Source organism: Podarcis cretensis (genome assembly GCF_951804945.1).
Source record: "Podarcis cretensis genome assembly, chromosome: 8".
In the NCBI taxonomy this organism is placed as follows: Eukaryota; Metazoa; Chordata; class Lepidosauria; order Squamata; family Lacertidae; genus Podarcis; species Podarcis cretensis.
The window spans coordinates 5,732,363-5,755,231 of record NC_137177.1 but is presented as its reverse complement, the minus strand read 5'-3'; the positions used below and the strand labels follow the sequence as shown (position 1 = coordinate 5,755,231).

At 46.2% G+C, this 22,869-nt stretch overlaps 1 protein-coding gene across 1 annotated transcript in view; it reads right to left on the bottom strand.

Moving 5' to 3' along the window:
- SLC8A2 (solute carrier family 8 member A2) overlaps positions 1 to 11,776 on the bottom strand; it is a 143,147-nt gene extending 131,371 nt beyond the window's left edge. The window contains exon 1 of the mRNA XM_079985332.1: positions 11,462 to 11,776. The gene's annotated coding sequence lies outside the window, so the exon portion shown is untranslated. The remainder of the gene's footprint in view (positions 1 to 11,461) is intronic.
- Between the last annotated feature and the right edge of the window lie 11,093 nt (positions 11,777 to 22,869).

The following is a 22,869-nucleotide window of genomic DNA, read 5'->3' as shown; positions in this document are numbered from 1 at the left end:
TGTGGTTAGGGAAGGGGCGTCCCAGGGGCCAGATAAGAGTTTGCAGCCACAATCAGCCTAAAGTTCTAAGGCTCCTCACCCCGCCACACATTTTCTTCTTGATGTTTTTGGGAGTGATTGCAAGCTGCCAGGGATGCAGCTTCTATCAAGATTTGCTCCTGGAGCCCAGAAGACACAGCTCCCGGGGTTTATGGATTATTATTTATTTATTTATTTATTTATTTATTTATTTATTTATGCCCCATTCATCTGGCTGAGTTTCCCCAGCCACTCTGGGCAGCTCCCAATCGAGTGTTAAAAACAATACAGCATTAAATATTAAAAACTTCCCTAAACAGGGCTGCCTTCAGATGTCTTTTAAAGAGAAGATAGCTGCTTATTTCCTTGACATCTGGTGGGAGGGCGTTCCACAGGGCGGGTGCCACCACCAAGAAGGCCCTCTGTCTGGTTCCCTGTAACCTCACTTCTCACAGTGAGGGAACCGCCAGAAGGCCCTCGGCGCTGGATCTCAGTGTCCGGGCAGAATGATGGAGGAGGAGACGCTCCTTCAGGTATACTGGGCCTTTGAGGCCGTTTAGGGCTTTAAAGGTCAGCACCAACACTTTGATTTGTGCTCGGAAACGTACTAAATAAAGGAGAATTACCAAGCCCTAAAGCATTGTCCAGCGGAAAGAGAACGGCTTACCTAGCGAACCGCATTCCACTTCAGAAAAGGAGGCAGCGAGAGATTAACGCAGATTTGACTCACAACAAAGGGGTGGGGGGCGAGGGAGAGGGTAAATTAGGCAAAATTAAATGGATCCTTTTCTCACTAATTCGCAGGCTGGCGTCCAAAGGGGATTGCGAATCAGCAAAGCCTCATTAGAGAGGTGCGCAGTGTGATACCTTCTAACTCAGCAGGGTGTTGTTCCGCGTTTGGAGAAACAGATGCATTTTCATGGCCAAGGAAAGGCCCAGTTGCTTTGCCACCCTGTGCCCTGCAAACCTGTGTCCCAGGATCGCTTGCAAAATGGCACAGAGGATGTCAGATTCCAAAGCGCAGGACACAGACTGCTGACGTCAGCCTCCCTAGAATGCAGAGCGGCTCCCAGCAAAGGCTTGGGGTCCGTGCTTCGATTTTTGCACTTTTGTACGCAAGTTGGCATAGATGTGGCTCCCAGACAGTCCCTCGTCCAGGCACTGACCAGACCCCGACCTGCTGGGCTCCAGCCAGTTGCGGAGTCTTCCCAGTAAGGGAGAGAGATTCAATTCAGTTCCATTTTCAGGCACCTTTCCTACCTAAGCAGCACCTTCCGGAAACAAGATGCAAACTGAAACACAGTTGTCCTTTGAAATTTACATGCCTCTGAATTTTGTGCTGCCGTTCTCCAGCCAAGTAACATCTACAGAAATGTGTGGACAGGGTGTGTGCGTGCAAAATGCCATGCAAAGATATGTGCGCTAGGAGAAATTCACACTAGAATACTGATGACATTTCACAAGGACTTATTTTTTTAAAAAAAGTCATAGAAAATGGAGAAAATGGGAGACACCAAAACTAAATGATCCATGCACCCATAACCTGCGGACCACACCCTTTCGGTCCATGCAAGCTTCAAAGAGGCACATCCATTGATGATGGTTCATAAACAAACATACTTGGGCAGCAAGAATACTCATCGCGAAGTACTGGAAGACACAAGATTTACCCACCCGGGAAGAATGGCAGATGAAGTTGATGGACTATATGGAACTGGCAGAAATGACTGGCAGAATCCGAGACCAGAGAGAAGAGTCGGTGGAAGAAGATTGGAAAAAGTTTAAAGATTATTTACAGAAATATTGTAAAATTAATGAGCTTTAGAAAAATGGTGGAATGAAGTAATATGGCTTTGGCAGAAATGTTATAAGGAACTAGGTACAGATAGATTGTTAATGTATTAAAGGGAAAAAATCAGGTTAGAATATGTTAAGATTAATTATAGGACAGAAAATAGATGAAGATGGAAAGGACTTGCTGAAACAGTTAATTGAAGTGGAATACAAAAAGGGAGGCGTGAGGAAGTCAATGAAACAAGTGAATGAAAGTTAAGATTGAAAATATTGGAAGTGTTTTTAATTGTTTTTGTTTTGCTTTATTAATTCAATGTGTCATGTAGTGTTTTTGTTTTTGTTTTTGTATTTTTTTATATTGTTATGTTTAATTTTCATTTTTTCTTTTTGTAATTTCTAAACCCTTAATAAATATTATTTTAAAAAAAAACATAGTCAAACATACTTAGGGTGGGGTGTCAGTTTGGATGACACTCGTAGGTCTCTTCCAAGCCTGGGGTCCTATGTAAGCAATAAGAGGATACCAGCTCAACCACTTTCTTTGTTAAGGTAGTGGACTTAGCCAGCCAAGTACACCCATTTACATATCCAAAAAGGTTGCCCTGTTGCCATAGAGACAAGCCAGGGAAACTTCCCTTATCCACTTGGAAGCGACATCACCTTGTAAGGTAGAAGAACCATAGCCAGAGCTTGATGTTTGAGTTTTGGCTACTGCTGGAAGCTGAGGGCACAGAGTTGTGTTTTGCTTTGTGCTGGACCCAAAGTGGTAGCTTGGGGCTTCCCTGGCAACTGAGTGGGGAGGTAAGATCTGTTGGGGGGTCAGTGCTGTGAGCCCCTCCCATCCTATGCTCAGGTTGTATACCTGTGTAAATAAAACCCTACATCCTAAAGATACCACAGTGTCCATTGACCTTCATTCCAAGTTAGCTGAATCCTAGGTAAGTGTAGGCAATGCTGAGATTGAGGTGCACACAACATTGGTGTCAGAAGTGGGGGGTTGTGTTTGCTGGAGGAGGAACTGGCAGTGAGGTGTGCCTGAGTTCAGATGGAGAGACAGAGATATGTGCTGCTCTCTGCCAGACTCAAAGCTGTGGCTTGGGACTTCCCTGGAAACTTAATGGGGAAGCAAGAACTGTTGGAAGGTTGATGCTGTGATCCTCTTCATCCTTTGTAATCGCTGGAACCCCAGAGTCTCTCAATGCTCAGAAACTGGGGTGCACACAACAATATAAAACGAGGGGACTTCACAGCCAAAGAACAAGAGACGTTCAATATTCCACTTCTCTAGCATTGACAGAGGGAGGGAGGGAGTCCAGATTTCCAAGAGGGAAACTTCCCTCTTTCCTTCTTTTTCACCTGAGCTTCCTAGTCTCTGCTTCCACCGAGGAAGGTGGCAAATTGGATCAGAGATTGCAAGGCAATGGTGGCCATAAACCTTTCTCAGGTTGCGACTGACCCTGCCAGTTCTGAGGTACTTCATTAGCAGCAACTGGGAGAGAAACTGGGGGGGGGGGGTCGCAAAAGCATGATTAAGGAAGCCTCAGGCATTGACGCAGGAGGGGAGATTAAGAGAGCGTGGTATTTATAGCTTGGGGAAATGGGTGAGAGCCAGATGGGCCTTGGGGTGGCAGCACAAAATATTACATGGGTGCAAGGTGGATAGAAGATCACCTCTCTCTCTCCCTCCCCCCTCTCCTCTCCTCTGGGCTGCAGGAGGGGGAGGCATGAAAGAGATTTATTTCACACCTCCTCTGAGGCAACTCTCACACATACGCATCTGCTGTTCAGTAGCAGATTGCGACTTGTTACTAGGACATGCGGTGTATCAGATTTGGATTTTGGCAGGAAAAATCTCGCACGCAGCATGGGTCGCTCTTCCGCGTTTGGCATGTGCCTGCCATGCAGAGCCAAATGTTCTAGGTGCCTGCCTGCATGTGCTCTTACCTCTGAGCATGGACAGAGATGAACACAATTCCCATTAGAATTCCCACCCCCAAACCCAATTCACTGCACACTTATTTCAAGAGTCTCCTGGGAATGTTTAAGAAAATACCTCTTTCTACCGGTCCACATATTGTATCACAGTGTGGTACGTTGGCTTGACAGCCACGGACAGAAAGTCTCTACAGAGGGTGGTGAACACAGCACATGATATCATGGGCTGTCCCCTGAGAACGCTAGATGACATCGCAAGGGACCGTTGCCTTAGGAGAGCGAGAAAAATTCTCAGGGACGATTCACACCCTGGCCAGCACCTCTTTAATCTTCTACCCTCGGGCAGGAGATATAGAAGTATAATCAGTCGTACCAACAGGCTAAAAAAACAGTTTCTATCTGTGGGCTGTTAGGCTGTTGAACGGAAAATAATATAGTGCAACTGACTTTCGGTGTTGGTGTGTTGTGCGACAAGCACTCAGAGTGCAATGAGATTGAGTGTTTGTGGGGGTGGGGAGGGAGACTCGGTTAATTTCATTGAACACAGGTTGTACATTGACAATAAAGTTACAGTGGATGCTCGGGTTGCGAACATGATCCGTGCGGGATGCACGTTCGCAACCCACAACGTTCGGAACCTGTGTCTGCGCACATGCAGGTTGTGATTCGGTGCTTCTGCGCATGCGCAAAGGGTGATTTAGCACATCTGCACATGCGCGACAGCCGAAACCTGGAAGTAACCCGTTCCGGTACTTCCAGGTTTCGGCAGTCCTCAACCCGAAAAAATACAACCTGAAGCGGCTGTAACCTGAGGTATGATTGTATTATTATTAAAAGTCACGTACTGGATCTAGCCCGTTTGCAGCAGTTGTCCATCGAGGTACTCACAAACAGGGTTTTAAAAGGTCGACCTGGTATAGTGCTCTTGAATATGGAGGGTCCATTTCACTTCCATAGCTGGCAGCTGCTTAAACAAATTTGTCCGATCGTTTTTCAGAGCCACTGCAGCTGATGGGTCATAAATATGCCTCATGGAGTGGGCTCCTTAAACTGGCAACGCATTTTCCAGCTGATATGACTGGCACTCCTGTGAAAGCCCTTGCTGATCTCTGGAACATCTCATTGGCTAGGGTCTTTGCCCCCTGAGTGCCCTCTCCCACTTCGTGGAGCCAGTTTGGCTTTCTGATACACTAGAGCTTACATTGAGGAAACAAGCTGGGAGACAGCTCAGACGCGAGTGGAGGGAAGCTCGGGTGTAATGCAATTGCACAGTGTTGAGGGCTCATCATCGAGCCTACCTAGTGGCAGCGAAGGCAGCAAAGAAGGAAAAAAGAGTGTGTCCTCCGTGCCCAAGGATTAAGGCTTTCTGGGAAATGGTTTATAATGAAATGAAAAAGGTATTTAAATATACCTTCTTGAAGAAACCAGAGGCCTTTCTCCTAGGCATGGTTGGCCAATTGGTGCCAAAGAAGGACAGAATTTTTTTTTATGTATGCGACAACAGCAGCAAGAATACTTATCGCAAAATATTGGAAGACACAAGATCTACCCACTCTGGAAGAATGGCAGATGAAGATGATGGACTATATGGGACTGGCAGAAATGACCGGCAGAATCCGAGACCAGGGAAAAGAGTCGGCGGAAGAAGACTGGAAGAAGTTTAAAGACTATTTGCAGAAATATTGTAAAACTAATGAATGTTAGAATGATGTTGGACAGAAATTAGGTGGTTTCCAGCTGTAATGCTTAAGAGATATGGAAAATAAGGTTTTGAAATAAGTAAAAACTAATGGTGAGGATTTGCTGAATTAATAATTTGAACTGGAATATAAGAAAGGGAGGTATGAGGAGGTCTGGAAAATAAGTTAAAAGAAAATAAGTAAATGGAAATTCTATGTGTTTTTAGTTGTTTTTATTTTTGTGTTTTTGTATTTTTGTTGTTTCTTTTCTTTCTGTTTTACATTGTATTATTCTTGAAAACTTCAATAAATATCCTATATAAAAAAAAGAAAAGAGTAAGTAAAAAAAAAAAGAGTGTGTCCTCAATGTGCTGTCCGGCAGAGCTTTTCCAGGTAGTGTGGGATCTCTTACGGTCTGGCCCAAAGGTAGAACCAAGAGTAGTTCACTGTGACTCGTTTGCAAAGCGTTTTGAGGACAAAATCATCAACGTTTTTCAAGAGGGAGTGGTTCTTGCCTGCTTGAAAAAGGCTTGAACAAACCCTCCCTGGATTGGAAAATCAAAGTTGACAGTCTTCCCTTCTTGGGCAAGGTTCTTGAGCAGGTGGTCGTGGACCAGATCCAGGCACTCTTGGAGGAAACTGATTTTCTAGATGCATTTCAATCAGGGGTACAGGCCCGGTTTGGGAAACTGCTTTGCTATGATGATCTCTGTCGGGAGAAAGAGAGGTGGAATGTGTTGCTGTTAATTCTCCTTGACCTCTCAGCAGGCTTTCATTGCCATCAGCCGTGGTCTCCTTCTGGAGTGGCTGTCTGAGTTGGGGGTGACAGCGCTTTGCAGTGGTTCTGGTCCTATTTGGATGGTTGTTTCGCGAGGGTGATGCTTTGGCCCCATGTGTTCTTCACTGTGGGGCTCTTCATGGTTCAGTTTTATCCCCTATGCTGTTTAACATCTACATGAAACCACTGAGTGGGGTTATCTAGAGGTTTGGAGTCCATTGTCGGTAATAAGCTGATGACACACAGCTCCAGTTTTCCTTTACACCTGCAGGTTTGGCAGTGGATGTTCTGGACCGTTGTCTTGCCTTGATAATGGGCTGGATGGGAGCCAAAAAACTGAAGCTCAACCCAGATAAGGCTGAGGCTCTGTTGGTGGGAAGTTCCATAGACTGGACAGCTGGGAGGTTGCCTGCTCTGAATGGGGTTCCACTTCCTCTGAAGGACCAGGTAGCTTGTGGGGGCACTTCTGAATTTTTCGCTGTTGCTTGAGTCTGAAGTGGTCTCAGTGGTGCAGAGTACCATCCATCAGCTTGGGCTGGTGGCCCAATTGTGCCCTTATCTGGACAGGGATAGTTTGCCTTCTGACATCTACGCTCTGGTAACCTCTAGGTTAGATTACTGCAACACGTTATACGTAGGGCTGCCTCTGAAGACGGTCCAGAAACTAGGCTGCTATGAAGTATAATTTTTTTTTTTGAAAAGACACTTTTTTAAAAAAGGATCTGGTGCACATGGTTGCATTGTTTTGTGCTATATGGTTGCATGACAGCCATATTTTCATAGAGGGGATGAAGAGAGCAAAATGATTAGGAGAAGTCAACATTTTTCTCTAGAGCTTACTGAACTTTTTGCCCCATCAGTTATTTCGAATAAAAGGTAAAGGTACCCCTGACCATTAGGTCCAGTCACGGTTGCCCACTCATCTCGCTTTACTGGCCGAGGGAGCTGGCGTTTGTCCCAGTGGCGTAGCGTGGGTTGTCAGCACCCGGGGCAAGGCAAGTAATTTGCGCCCCCTAACCCGTGGATTTGCGCCCCTAACCTGTGGATTTGCCCTAACCCCAGATGTTGTGCCCGGTGTGGCCGGCCCCCCCTGCACCCCCCACGCTACGCCACTGGTTTGTCCACAGACAGTTTTTATGGGTCATGTGGCCAGGATGACTAAGCCACTTCTGGCGAAACCAGAGCAGCACATGGAAATGCTGTTTACCTACCCGCCGCAGTGGTACCTATTTATCTACTTGCATGTTGACATGCTTTCGAACTGCTAGATCGCCAGGAGCAGGGACCGAGCAACGGGAGCTCACCCCATCGCGGGGATTCAAACCACCGACCTTCTGATCGGCAAGTCCTAGGCTCTGTGGTTTAGACCACAGTGCCACCTGCGTCCCTTATTATTTCGAATAGTGGAACACAACTCTGGCTCGTGCAGAATTCAGATTAGAGAGATCGTCCAGAAGCCCATGTCCTCTGCACTTCAACTCTGCCCAGTTCCTAGCCCTGTGTGTTTGCCCTCCCCATCATTGCTGCTGCCTCCAAGGTAGCTTGGTTTTCTCCCAGTTGTGGAATAAAAACGGCACTGCAAGGAACGATGGCAGTTTGACACCTGTCGTGGCTGAAAGAGTGAATTGCGGCCCAAATGAATGTTTGCAAGGATGATTGGCAGCTAGAATTAGCAGTAGCCCTCTGATTCATAGTCTATTTCTGACATGGCCCTCGGTGCTGAATAAGAGTCATTCCTCTCTCCCCCCCACCCCAATAAAACATACACCTTGTCACACGTATGGACCGACAAATGTCTCCTAGGCTTTGAGCAGCGTCCCAGGACCCGCTGGTACAATCATGCAACCTCAACATGTGCTTTTTAGTTTAGAAAGACAAGCAACAAGTAACTGTCTGCTGTTTAAGAGGAGTGTGGAATGTTGAACAGAAATCCCAGTTAAAGCAGATGATTCTCCTTCCTGCCATCACCACCAAAATTATTCCTTTGCCTCCACCAGTGGCGTTACGGGTGCAAATTCAAGAGGTGTAGTTTTCCCCCCTTGACCGATGAAATGCAGTAGATCTACCTGGTGAATTTTTGGTACATGCACTGCTATAACCTGCCTGGTACGCACAACACACATCTCCAGTCAATGCACAGGTTTGAATAAAATATTAACAGACACCTTAAAAGATGAAAAGTAGGCTGACACATTCTGCCTGCCATCAACGGCTTGTTAGGGAGAGAGATAAAATAGTCTTACCGCACCTCTAGGAGATGTTGTAATAAATTATTTTCACTGGTATCCTGCCCTTCCTCAAGACGTACCTTCACAACAACTCTGTGAGGGAGCTCTGTACCATCACCCAAATACTAGATCTTGCAAGCTGATCTGACTCCTGGTGAGTTTCACAGCAGAGCTAAGATTTGAACCGGGATCAGATGCCCACAGCTTTCATCATTCTCTTGTGCTTAACCTGGAGGAGGGAACTTACACCCAAGCTTTTCTGAACCAGCCATCTCAACATCTAGATTCTAAACACGGAGCAAGAAATAAGCAGGATCGATCAAAAGAGGGGGAAGGAATCCTCTCCCTATTGCGCCCATTGTGCAGATGGGGAAACTGAGCAAGGCAAGCAGCAGAACATCATGGGGCTGGGCATTGGCGGGGTCTCCTGCTCTGCCAATAAGACCACCACCCCAACAATAATAACACTAACACACACACACAACTGCACAGAGCCCCTCAGAAGGCTAGAGGCCATGGGAATCAGTCCTCCAGCCACCTTCTCTGACTCTCTCAGATTCAGGGATCTCCTAGCTGCAGCCTTTCTCAACCTGTGGGTCCCCAGATGTTGCTGAACTACAACTCCCATCACCCCTCGCTAGCAAGGCCAGAGCTCAGGGATGATGGGAGTTGTAGTCCAACAACATCTGGGGACCCACAGCTTGAGAACTGCTGTAAGTGAAAGCCACTCACTCAGCCAACCCAGATGTTACATCCGGCAACCGAAACCATGACACCACCAGACACAATCATTACAAGCGCTATAATAAGAACAAATTTGCGTCCAGTTCCTTTCAGCGCCCCCCCACCTCCCCCAGTGCTTGGTCTACCCTACAAGACAACTCACGAGGCTGGCAAAATGGGTGTGGGGCTGGAATTGGCATGCCAGGGCCATGAGACAAGCCAAGAGGTGTGCATTTTTGTTATTATTATCATTATATATCATCCTCTCCATCTCAAACAAATATCTCCTAGGGAGACAGTCCTTGCCAGGGGACATCCCAGGGTGATGGACTTTGCTTCCAACAAGTTGCCTCCAAGTTGGGAGTGGAAGAAGGTGGGAAATAGAGCAGGCAAAAAAAATATGTCACATCTGAAGATGCACAGCACAGCACAGCATCAAATCCGTACCCACTTTGAGGCACCTACACGTCTCACTTTCATCATTTGGAAAGTCCCTCCCCCCCTTAATGTGGAGAAGGAGTTGAGGAGGAAAAGTCCCCCTGATTTTGGGATCCGGGCAGATGTGTATTTGATGTGAATTGTTTTCTGGGGAGGGGGAAATCTCCTCTCGTCTCCCAGGTTTGGAATCTGAAACATATAAACATCTGATGGTTTTTAGGGTGTGTTGAGACACTTATGGCTCAATATGGTTGCTGAACCAGAGGGGAAAGGGGCTTGCTCCCCTCGGAACTGCAGGGCTTCAGGTCCCACGAACTACTTTTGGTCAGGCGAAAATTCAGTTTGTTTATGTGCAGGATCTAGCCTCCTCTCCCAACCCGGCGCTGGTTTCTCGTAGTCCAGGATGTGGCCATTGTGGAGCCCAAATCACTCAGACTGAACTAGACTGAACCGGGGAGTGGGGACGCACATGCGCCTATTCCACTCTGTCATATATTGAACGGCAACCAGAAATAATTCTTATTTATCATATTTTTTTTTAATTAAAAAAAAAGTTTGGGGGTGGAGGAGTGGGTAACGCATGCATGTCTCTGCAAAAGCGAGGTGGCGGCGGCGAATTATCTTCTGAGATCCTTCAAAACTGAAGGTGGTTGTCTATAGCAACTGTCCTAGCTAGAAAGATATGTGAGATGGGGGACGTAAAGAAGGATGGAGGGGAAAAGTGTGGGATGGATATTTTTTAAAAAATAAAAAAATCATAATATTATTGAGAATTCAATTACAGAAAGGAATCTTGGTACAATATTTTTAATTGTTTTTTTTAAAAAAGGCGGGTTGGGATCTTGACACCATGGTACCAGATTTTTATTTTTTATGAAAGATAGACTACTAAAATGGTATGATGTATGTTTTTGAATTGTTTTTGTTTTGTTTTGTTTAGGTTAATGTTGTGTTTTGTATTGTTTATATATTGTCTTGTATTGTTTTTTCCCTTTCTTGTTGTTGTTTTCTTTTTGTCTTTTTTCTTCTTTTTCCTTTTTGTAAGTTTTAAAAGTAATAAATATTATTTTTTTTAAAAAAAAGAGAGAGAGAATTCAATTACAGAAAGGAATCTTGGTACAATATTTTTAATTGTTTTTTTAAAAAGGCGGGTCGGGATCTTGACACCATGGTACCAGATTTTTATTTTTTTAAAGCGAGCAGGAATTTTGGAGCTGGGTTTTCATTTCTTTTCATATATATTTTTCATAGCGGGTGGTTTTCATAGCTAAGCACGGCTAAAACGGCACACATTTCCAGGGCGAGGCAAAGAGGTCTCTCTCTCTCTCTCTCCATCTCTCTTAACCCCAACGGCGTCAACACAACCGGATCTACAACTGGTAGGTAGTGGGGAATGCCCTCAGGAGGCCGGAGCCTCGCGGCCCCCACCCGCCCCCGAGGGTGCTATCATGTGGCGATCGCTGACGGGCACCAGGTTGTGGCTCAAATCGGCAAGTGTCTGGCGCGCAGTGCCCGAAGAGGAGGGAACGCGAAGGGACCCGAGAGTCAGCGGCGATGAAGAACGACAGAGAGAGTAAGAAGTAAACGGGAACAGAGAGGGAGGGAGGGAGGGAAGGCTCAAGACAGCCCGTAGTCCCGATCCTGATCGACAGCGGATCACCCAGCGACCCAGAAGCTCCCCAACAGACACTACTCCCCCGCCATCGGATCAATCCAAGGAGGAAAAGGGGATTTGGGTAGGTGGGTGGCGGGGAGGAAATGAAGGAACAGGAACCCCTCTCTCTGTTACCCCGACACGCGCACACACGCACACACGATCCTCTGCCCCGCGAGCGGAAAAGGACCCCCCACGTCGCCCCAGCACCTACCTTCCTCTGCGCCTCCTCTTAGAAAGACCCCACAGCTGTGGCTGAGCCAAGCCGGTCAGTTCCTCGCCATGGTCTCTCTCTCTCTCTCTCTCTCTCTCTGCCCGCCCCCTCCTCCCCACGTTGTTCTTCAGCAGGGCTGGGCGCCGTGTGCGAGGGCTGGGAGCCGTGCCTAACACGAGGGGGTGGCGGTGGAAGCCCGAGAGCCCCCAGATGCTGGTCGCTGCCCCCACCAGTCAGAGAGTGTCCCTTCCTCGGAGCCAGAGACAAGAGAGAGATGGAGAGCCAGCCCGCCTCTGGTGAAAGGAGGAGGAGAGAAGGGGAGGGGCAGAGCTGGTGCGGGGTGGGGTGGGGGGAGGTTGTGGGAAGAAAGAAATAAGCCCTCAGGACCCACAGAAAGAAGCTATGGGGCGGGAGGGGGGTGCAAGGAAACCCCCGCCGCCAGCGGGAAAGGGAAGCGATGCAACTCTACTCAAGCTGGGTGGTGGTTAGCTGAGCCCACGTTGCCAGGGAGTGTGGCCGAGGCGTGAGAGCTGCGTGGAAGAACGCCAAGTCTGCTGCTTCGCCATGCCCGGATCGGGTCCAGGTTTCTGCTCAAGGCAGCCCAAGCCACTCACCCACTCGAGCAGCCGGGCAGCTCCCGTCGCCCCGAGCAAATCAGTACCACGGTGAGTCTGGACAGAGAATAGCCATTTCAGCACCAAGAAACGCTGGACAGCTCCCGCAGACCGGGCAGCGTATCCAATGTATTTGGGGAAGGGGGCGTTGGAGAGAGAGGGCTCGACTGGCATTTTAACAGAGCAAAATTTAGAGAGTTGGTATCTCCGCATTATTGCTTCTAAAGTTGTGTTTAGGAAGGAAGGAACGCCGAGAGTCGCATCCACTTCAAAATAAAAATACTTCAAAATAAAAATAAAAAGATGGTTTGACCATTGTGGGCAGCTGGGTATGAGGCTGAAAACCTTTGGTTTAAGTCCCAGCTCAGGCCCATGAACTAGCTAGCCTTGGGCAGCTATCTGCACGGGCGCGGATGCACACACTTCTTATTCAGCCTCTGTTCTGTGTAAAAGGGGAATAAGGTTCATTGGCCAAGGCTTTTGCAAAGGCAAGAAAGAGCGTTGGGCAACAGAACCATCAGACAGAATTTGTTGGTCCCTGGGGAAAAGGAAAAGTAAGGACTGAGGATTACTCTTACTAGCTCATTGTATGTAAACACGCAGTACCTTTCTTATGAACTAGCTGCAGTGTGTGACTTAAAGACTTGAAAAGGCAGTGCCACTGTTTTATTTTGCAGTTTATGTTAATTTACAGGTGCGTTTTTTTAATTGACTTGAGACATCTTGTACTGAAAATCTGAAATCAATAAAAATTATTTAAAAATGGGGAGAACATGCAACAGGAGAAAATAATAATAATATTATAATAATTTATTATTTATACCCCGCCCATCTGGCTGGGCTTCCCCAGCCACTCTGGGCGGCTTCCAACAAAATATTAAAATACAGTAGTCCATTCTGTCAAACATTAAAAGCTTCCCTAAACAGGGCTGCCTTCAGATGTCTTCTAAAAGTCTGGTAGTTGTTGTTCTGTTTGACATCCGGTGGGAGGGCGTTTCACAGGGTGGGTGCCACCACCGAGAAGGCCCTCTGCCTGGTTCCTTGTAACTTGGCTTCTCACAGTGAGGGAATCGCCAGAAGGCCCTCGGCACTGGACCTCAGTTTCCAGGCAGAACGATGGGGGTGGAGATGCTCCTTCAGGTATACTGGGCCTCTGAGGCCGTTTAGGGCTTTAAAGGTTAGCACCAACACTTTGAATTGTGCTCAGAAACGTACTGGGAGACAATGTAGGTCTTTCAAGACCAGTGTTTTGTGGTCTCTGCAGCCGCTCCCAGTCACCAGTCTAGCTGCCGAAAACAAGTGCAAGGCCATTTCTAGATAGCGTGCTTCTTCACTTAAAAGATGTCCATCCATCCTGTAAGATCATAGGGAGGGGGCATTGCTCAGAGCCCCACATCTGTGCAGCTAGGGCCTGTTCTAGGTCCACCAAACACCTTAACCAGCACTAATCTCTGGCTTCTGGCTTGGGGCCAGGGGGATGGTGGGGAGCAAAAATGAAGGAGGAGAGGAGTTGTCCCCATTTATTTCATTTGGGTGTTCCCGATGCTCAGAATCCACCTCCAAAGAACTGGTTTAACAACAACAACAACAACAACAAATCCGTTTATTGTGAGGACCATGCCTGTGCACAAAAATCAACACTACAGTAGTTAAAAAATATTAAAATTCATTACATACTATGCCAACAAAACCTTCTTCCCACAAGATAGAAAAGGAGGGAAAACAAGCAGCGAATTAAACAGACGATGAAGGGGTCTTTACATTGTCGTCTATAAATCTTTCCCTGGCTTTCATGGCCTTCATCACAAAGACCGCTACCACATGGGTAATGTGTGGGTTTGCATCAACTAACAAAAATTTTACTCTATCTTCAGGACTTGTTACAGAATTGGGTATGATTTGCAGCAATGCGTCTCTAAAGCCCGAGTAAATGGGGCAATAGAGGAAGTAATGTGTAAGATCCTCTTTAATTTTCATAAGGCAAGGACATAGACGATGTTCTACTGGGGTTTTTGTATATCTACCGGTCAGGTAGGCAGTTGGCAATGTTTGAAACCATGCCATAGTGAAAGCTCTCCGAAGGATGGGATCGGTGGTTTAACATTTTTATGCCTCCTCCCCGAGAAGAAAACTGTGCAAACTGGCTAGGAATGATGAGAACTGCCGTCCAAAACATCTGGAGGTTGCCTTGTTAGGGAAGGGCTGGCACATCTGAAAATTACTTAAAAGACATTCCTAAAGATCTGCACCATTTCTTGGGTTGGAGAAAAAAGCATTTCATGTGTATCTTGTGCATGATATTTAATTGTCTTTAATCAAGATTTGGAACACCCGCTGCTATATATCAATAATGGTATATATCTTTGCACGTGAACACACGCTACATATATAGATATAGAACATGTAAATTGCCCAAGGCAATCACAATACGGTGCCCTGAAAAATAAGTTTTTGTTACCTGGTATAGTTAAAGCTATGGTTTTCCCAGTAGTGATGTATGGAAGTGAGAGCTGGACCACAAAGAAGGCTGATCACCAAAGAATTGATGCTTTTGAATGATGGCGCTGGAGGAGACTCTTGAGAGTCCCATGGACTGCAAGAAGATCAAACCTCTCCATTCTGAAGGAAATCAGCCCTGAGTGCTCACTGGAAGGACAGATCCTGAAGCTGAGGCTCCAAGACTTTGGCCACCTCATGAGAAGAGAAGACTCCCTGGAAAAGACCCTGACGTTGGGAAAGATGGAGGGCACAAGGAGAAGGGGATGACGGAGGACGAGATGGTTGGGTAGTATTCTCGAAGCTACCAGCATGAGTTTGACCAAACTGCGGGAGGCAGTGGAAGACAGGAGGGCCTGGCGTGCTCTGGTCCATGGGGTCACGAAGAGTCGGACACGACTAAACAACAACATAGCTTATGCACATTGGAGCAAGTTTACATAATTCATCTGCTTGCTCTCCTGAGATTTTATTCAACCATGCCTTCGGGCTTCTGAGCTGTCAGCCAGCTGTGTCCACATACATTCAGGCACAACTTCATTGGCATGTGGACTAGAAACTTGTTTTTTTAAAAAAAAAAACAAAAAAAAAATGCATGCACCAGCTTTTATTTATTTTACCAAAATATCCTGCCATTTCCTCAAGACCTCTCTCCTCCTTCAGAGGGCTTACAATACAATTTTTGAGAACAATAGTGTTAAAAAACTAAAAATGGCCACAACGGGAAGGGGATTTAAGCAGCCAAAAGAAAATTCACAACAGCAGCAAATAAAATTTAGTTGGGGGCCAAAAGATCTATTAGAAATCTATGTCTTAGCCAGTTGCTGAGCAACATAAGAAGCTGTGGGACCACAGGTTTGGATTTTAGTTTAAATATTTAAATATATTTTTGTATTGTTTCAGTAATTTAAAATTCTCATATTCTTACCTGTAAGTTTGAAACTGATACCTTGTTGGTCAGATGTAGAGGAGTACATAACAGAAGGCATCATGTATTTAACAGAAGGCATCATGTATTTAAGCAAAAGGCATCATGTTTGATGACCCTATAGGACATATCTTGTATCATACAGTGGTTGACATTTAATTACTTTTCATAGTATGTTTTCAGGGTTTATTGTACTGCTACTCTCCCAACAGGAAGAAAAGACCCATCATAAAATGAAGGGTCTTTAGTGGCCATTTATATATAGTCTCTATTAGCTGAAAAAGTATGAAAATATATTTATCTTGAAAATTTCGTTCCATACTGCCTAGAGTATTTTTTGGTTCTCTATTTGTGGTGCTAATAAAGTACCAACAAAAAACAAAAAAAAACCCCACAACACAGTTAAATCTGCAAGATTAAACTTTTATTTAAATGCCTGGATTTTTTTTATTTATTTATTCAGAGTAGGGTAACCCACTTAACAAGTTTAGTCTTAAGTAGCATATAAATAGATGAAATAACTAAATAAGCAAACTTAACAAGGCTATAGCTGCACTGACAGAAATTGGTTCTAACGTTGGTTGTTCAGAGGCATGCACTGTGGTGTGAATTAACAGGAGGTTTTGCACAGCCATAGGGTGTGATAACCAGCCTCTTATAGCCAAGTCTAATTAAAGCATGAAAGGGTTAAGACCATAAAGTAAGCTGTCCTGCCTTGATTTGCTCAGCTTGGGAGGGACTAGGTAATCAGTCCTTTTGTTCTCCATCAGTCTATCTGAGAAGCTCAACGTGTGAGGAGGTCTGAGCTGGTTGCTGCAGCTCAGACCACATGGCTCTTACAAGCCTCTCTTGAGTTTCTGTACACATAAAAAGGGAACTTTCACCACTGCAACTAAGCCAAGTTTTACTGCCTGTGCAACTTTTTTGGAATGCTGTATGGGAAAGTACATGAATCTGACCTTTGGGTAGTTTGTAAGTAAACTATTTTTAACTTACCAAATGTGTGGTCTTTTTCTATGCTAGGGAAACTTTGGGAGGAACTTGGAAAGGCACTATTCCTCCCAAACATCCTGTATTTCCCCACTTTACTCTGCTGCATATTCTGTGAATTTAAATCTCTGTTGGGGTTCTCTCACCTAAGAGTACCTGCCCCAAACTTGGGTCTTGGCATCCAAGAATTCATCTTTCTATATTATTATTATTATTATTATTTTCTTCTCCTGCATCAACACACAGATCACCTGATTCTCCCATATGCATGCAAAGAATTGGTCAGAAGGCACATTGGTTGATTGATTGATTGATTGATTGATTGATTGCATTTACATTTTCTCCAAGGAACTCATGGTTCTCCAACTCCTCATTTAATCCCCATGCAACAACCCTGTGAGGTATAATAATGATGATGATGATGATGATGATGATGATGATGATGATGACAACAACAACAACAACAACAATTTATTTATACCCTGGCCATCTGGCTGAGACTCCCCAGCCACTCTGGGCGGCTCCCAATCAAATGTTAAAAACAGTACAGCATTAAATATTAAAAACTTCCCTAAACAGGGCTGCCTTCAGATGTCTTTTAAAGATAGGATAGCTGCTTATTTCCTTCACATCTGAAGGGAGGGTGTTCCACAGGGCGGGTGCCACTACCGAGAAGGCCCTCTGCCTGGTTCCCTGTAACCTCACTTCTCGCAGTGAGGGAACCGCCAGAAGGCCCTCGGCGCTGGACCTCAGTGGAGACACTCCTTCAGGTATACTGGGCCAAGGCCGTTTAGGGCTTTAAAGGTCAGCACCAACACTTTGAATTGTGCTCAGAAACGTACTGGGAGCCAATGCAGATCTCTCAGGACCGGTGTTATATGGTCTCGGCGGCCACTCCCAGTCACCAGTCTAGCTGCCGCATTCTGGATTAATTGCAGTTTCCGGGTCACCTTCAAAGGTAGCCCCGTGTAGACTGCATTGCAGTAGTCCAAGCGGGAGATAACTAGAGCATGCACCACTCTGGCGAGACAGTCCGCGGGCAGGTAGGGTCTCATCCTGCGTACCAGGTGGAGCTGGGAGACAGCTGCCCTGGACACAGAGTTAACCTGCACCTCCATGGACAGCTGTGAGTCCAGAATGACTCCCAGGCTGCACACCTGGTCCTTCAGAAAGAGTGACTGGCTCAAGGTCAAGGCTTCATGGCCTAGTGGGGATTCAAACCCTGGTCTCCCAGGTCCCCGTCCAACATTCTAACCATTATGCCACGCTGGCTTTCACTATGGCTCAGCAGCCTTGCTGAAGCTAAGTAGGTGTGTGTCTGACCTGTTTCTGGATGGAAGGTTCTATGGAAGAAAGGTGGTGCATTTTATATTTTAATTTTTTTAAGCAGCAGAAGGGAAAAGGGAAGCCATGCAAGGTAAATGGCCAGCTGAAGTAGGAGCTCCTGGCTTAAAAGGTTTCCCGTCCTGTTGAAACCATTAATACTTTAATCATTCTTTCAGTCCTCAGTCAGGGGTATATTCAGGCTGTCTGCTGGTGCCCAAACACTCCCTTAACTGCTTATTTTAAAGCAAAAAAAAAAAATTCCAGTCGTGCTGCAACCAAAGACAGCACAGGGATAAATCCTTAAAATGGCCATTAAGGCAGAAAAGCCAAAAAAGACTAAGGGGGAGAAGACCTGGTGTCCCATATTCAAGAGATCAAGCCACACACAACTTCTGGAAGAGAAATGACTTGTCTGAGGGATGAGCACAGGGTCTACTTCTGTGGTTAGAATCTAAAAGAGGTGAAAACTACCATACTTGAAAGCACTAGACCATGGGTAGGCAAACTAAGGCTGGGGGCTGGATCCGGCCCAACCACCTTCTAAATCTGGCCCCCGGATGCTCGGGGAATCAGCGTGTTTTTACATGAGTAGAATGGGTCCTTGTATTTAAAATGCATCTCTGGGTTTTTTGTGGGGCATAGGAATTTGTTCATTCTTTTTTTTCAAAATATAGTCCGGCCCCCCACAAGGTCTGAGGGACAGTGGACTGGGCCCCTGCTGAAAAAGTTTGCTGACCCCTGCACTCGACTTAGGGGTCCAGCAACCACTGTTGAAAATGTCCACCCTTAATTTGCAAGACAAATGAATGGGCATGGAAGAAAGACCATGTCAGAGGAATCTCCACTTATGAGGGATCCTTAAACAATCAGAGAGGGGCAGCGCTCCATGGTGCTCTGATTCCCCACCCCTGCCAAAAACAATTGCTATAGTTGTATTGTTTCCAATGCCCCAAGTAGACCCTGTGAAGTTTGTAGACACGCCTAATTGGGGCTCGTGAATTTCAGTGGACTGCATCCAACATTTGCAGTCCACCCAGCAAGGGCTCTTGCATTAATGGACAGGCGAGCGTTAATGTTGCGCTTGTGAGAATCTGTTGCACCATGGATGGAGCAATCTATTGCACAATCAAGTTACCAGCAGTCTGCTTACTTGTACTCTTGCACAATTCTGCTTGTGCAAAATATTTAACGGAGGGCTAAGTAACTTTAAAGGGACGCGGGTGGCGCTGTGGGTTAAACCACAGAGCCTAGGACTTGCCGATCAGAAGGTTGGTGGTTCGAATCCCCACGACAGGGTGAGCTCCCGTTGCTCGGTCCCTGCTCCTGCCAACCTAGCAGTTCAAAAGCACGTCAAAGTGCAAGTAGATAAATAGGTACCGCTCCGGCGGGAAGGTAAACGGCGTTTCCGTGCGCTGCTCTGGTTCGCCAGAAGTGGCTTAGTCATGCTGGCCACATGACCCAGAAGCTGTACACCGGCTCCCTCAGCCAATAAAGCGAGATGAGCGCCGCAACCCCAGGGTCGGTCACGACTGGACCTGATGGTCAGCGGTCCCTTTACCTTTACCTTTAAGTAACTTTAACTTAGCACTACATTGGCTACAACACAGTGGGTCTACTCTGAATGAAACCATTATGTCCATGTATACCATGCGCTTACCTCTTATATATGTACGGACATAGGGATGAAATATATTTTTTTAAAGGTTATAGGAAAGATGCAGGAGAAAAGAATACAGGGGTTTGGTCTACACAAGCCCTGCTGGCAGTCCCAGCTGAGAACAGATGGAACAAGCCCTCCCTCTTGCCTCCGAGAGGAACTCCAAAGGGAAACCCGTCTTTCCTCACTACAGAAAACCCAGCTAATATACCAGCAAATATCTGTTCCTCTTCTGGGAAATGAGGGAGGGGAAAAAACCAGTTCTCTTTTCTGAGCAATATGGCATCCTCTTGATTCCTGGATTCCGGCTTCCAAATGCCGGGTTTGGAAACACCTGAGAAAGCATAATCTGAATGTCAGTTTATTTTTAAGCATGTACTTCTCACTCGGCAGTAGACCTTGGAGAGTCAGAAAAAGAACTTAAAAGGAGATGGGAAATTAACCTGCTTTGGGCAATGAAGCGGGATCCGCTTTCCTCTTCCCTCCTTCTGAGTACTGAGCAGAACCGTCAGCGAGAGAACGAGTACCAACGAAATGATGAGCGCTGTCTACAAAAGACTCTTCTGAGCACATTTCAGAGGCTCTATATATATCTGCACAAAAGCAGGTGCCAAAGAACCTCCCGTTGATTTGAGGAAATGGTGCCCAGAGCCTCTCTGCTTCAAGCTAGAAGGCTCTGTATTTTACTAAACCACAGTTAGCAAGAAAATTGGGGATGGGGGAGGCAGCAGATTAAAGGCCCACACCCTTCAAAACAGCCTACCAAGCCCCCGCTTCTCTGTCGTCCTGGAGAAGCCCATGGGATACTTAGGGTTGGAGCCAAGCAGTGGATATCCTGCTTGGATGGCCAAAGGATCATTCTGTTAGAATTCCTGCTCCATGATTGCAGTCATGGGATTGTTGTCTATCACATGACGGTATATGTTTTGACTCCACAGAGTGGGAAGTGACGGAGACAGGATGTTTGTGTTACTGTGTTCCGTGAAGTGGGACTATTGTCCTTTGTTCTTTTTCTCTTTGCTGTCTGATGCTAGAAAGAGACAGAGCCATGTTGCAGTGCTCCGTGTGTGTTTATATGTAAATAGATTAGCCAAAATGCAGAGTTGCTGAGGTCGGTCACGCGAACTGCACAAACTCTGCCGATCCCTAAGTGTGCCAGTGTCGGTTGGCATCGGTTGCTGTGATGTTCGGGCAAAAGAAAGCTTTTGAAGCTCCCGAATGATCGACCAGGAGGGAGGGAACATGCCGGTCGGGCATGTGGCTTTGTCAGGGTCCTATTTGAGTGTAGGCTGAGCTCCTGACACATTCCTGGCAGAGAGTGTGGTGGTGTTGTTTACCGTGTCCAAATCTGTTTTTGTTTTGTTTTCTTCCACTGGAGGGAATTGTGTTTGGAGGAAGGTTGGCAAACTTTGAATTTGGCCATTGGGCCAACAAGGTTTCCCCATCCCTGTCGGACAAAACCCCACTGGGAAAGGCATGTCACGTCGCTTCCCGGACCGAGAGATGCTGCTGCTGCTGTTGCTGCTTCCCCAGCTGTGCTAAGACTCTGCAAAACACTTCCTAATTATTGCAATTCAAGCTTAATCCGTGCCTCTCTCCTGGGCCATCTGTTCATCTTCACTCGCAGAACCTAGTCCCAGAAAAGATACAATACCCAACGTTTTTCTACATGCCAAGAAGCACATTTCTCTGCTCAAGATGATGAGAAAGTCGTCAGAATGTATAGGAAGCTTCTGTATACAGAACAGGGCCAGAAGAATAAGACATTTTAGAGGCCCCAAACACTGAGAAAATGGTTGTGCCCCTGTATGCGATGCAAAGTTTTTTTAAAAATACTAAACTGCAAAATAATTTTTTTTAATTAAAAAAACAATCTAGATTTATAGCAACAAATGACAGGATCCTATTTCATCAAGTTATTTTGATACACATTAGTAGAGCGCCCCCCTTGGTTTCGGTAGGGGATTAAGTAATAAAGAGAGAACGGGAAAACGGGGAGTGTGCAGTAGTGTGTAACGGTCTTCTGATTTTTCCCTTGATAACTGATTTATCCCAGAGAACCATAGAAGGAACGAGAGCCTTGTTCAAACTCCTGCAATGCAGAACCTTTTTGCTCAACACGGGATTTGAACCCACAACCCAAAGATGAAGATTTTCATGCTGTACCAGCTGAGCTCTCTCTGTCAATGATGACTTACTTTTTGAAATATCAAATGCTTTTTTAACAAGACCTCGATTTCTTTGGGCTTTTGTCTGCCTACTGGGTAACCTGGCACCGATACGGAGTCAGACCACCAGGTCCACCTCGTTCAGTCTTGTCACCTCTGACTGGCCACGACTCGCCAGGATTTTAAGAAGAGCTTGGGCTACTGAAATGCGTTCTACATGGGGCTACCTTTGAAGGTGACCTGGAAACTACAACTAATCCAGAATGTGGCAGCCAGACTGGTGACTGGGAGCAGCCGCCGAGACCATATAACACTGGTCCTGAAAGACCTACATTGGCTCCCAGTACGTTTCCGAGCACAATTCAAAGTGTTGGTGCTGACCCTGAAAGCCCTAAACGGCCTTGGTCCAGTATATCTGAAGGAGCGTCTCCACCCCCATCGTTCTGCCCGGACGCTGAGGTCTAACACTGAGGGCATTCTGGCAGTTCCCTCACTGCGAGAAGCCAAGTTACAGGGAACCAGGCAGAGGGTCTTCTCGGTGGTGGCACCCGCCCTGTGGAACGCCCTCCCAGCAGATGTCAAAGAGATAAGCAACTACCTGACATTTAGAAGACATCTGAAGGCAGCCCTGTTTAGGGAAGTTTTTAATGTGTGACGCTTTAATGTGTTTTTATTCTTTGTTGGAAGCCGCCCAGAGTGGCTGGGGAAACCCAGCCAGATGGGCGAGGTATAAATAATAAATCATTATCATTATATTATTATTATTATTATTATTATTATTATTATTATTATTATTATTATTATTATTTCTAGCCATAACTGGAAATGCCAGAGGTGGAGACTGGAAACTTCTGCATGGAAAGCAGATGTTCTACCCCTTCCCGTCTACCTCGCCTGGAAGGGGCACAGCTTTCTTCAGTTTTGAACACCAGCTGACTGCTTAAGGCAAAACTCTTCAGGCAGTGTGGGCTAGTGGTTGGAATTCATAAGCAACGTGGCCTCTGGGATCCCAGCCCCAGCTCTAAGCTGCATGGTCAAGTCACAACCCAGAGATGTTGCGTTGGAGTGCCGAAGACACAGGGCCGAAGCCAAATGACGAGAAAGGAGACTCCGACCAAACTTTAGGAAGAACTATCTGACAGCAAGAGACGTTCAGCAGCAGAACAATTCTATTGTTTTTTGAATTAGGAATGCCAGCCTTCGCCACAAACACAGAGAGCAGATCCTGC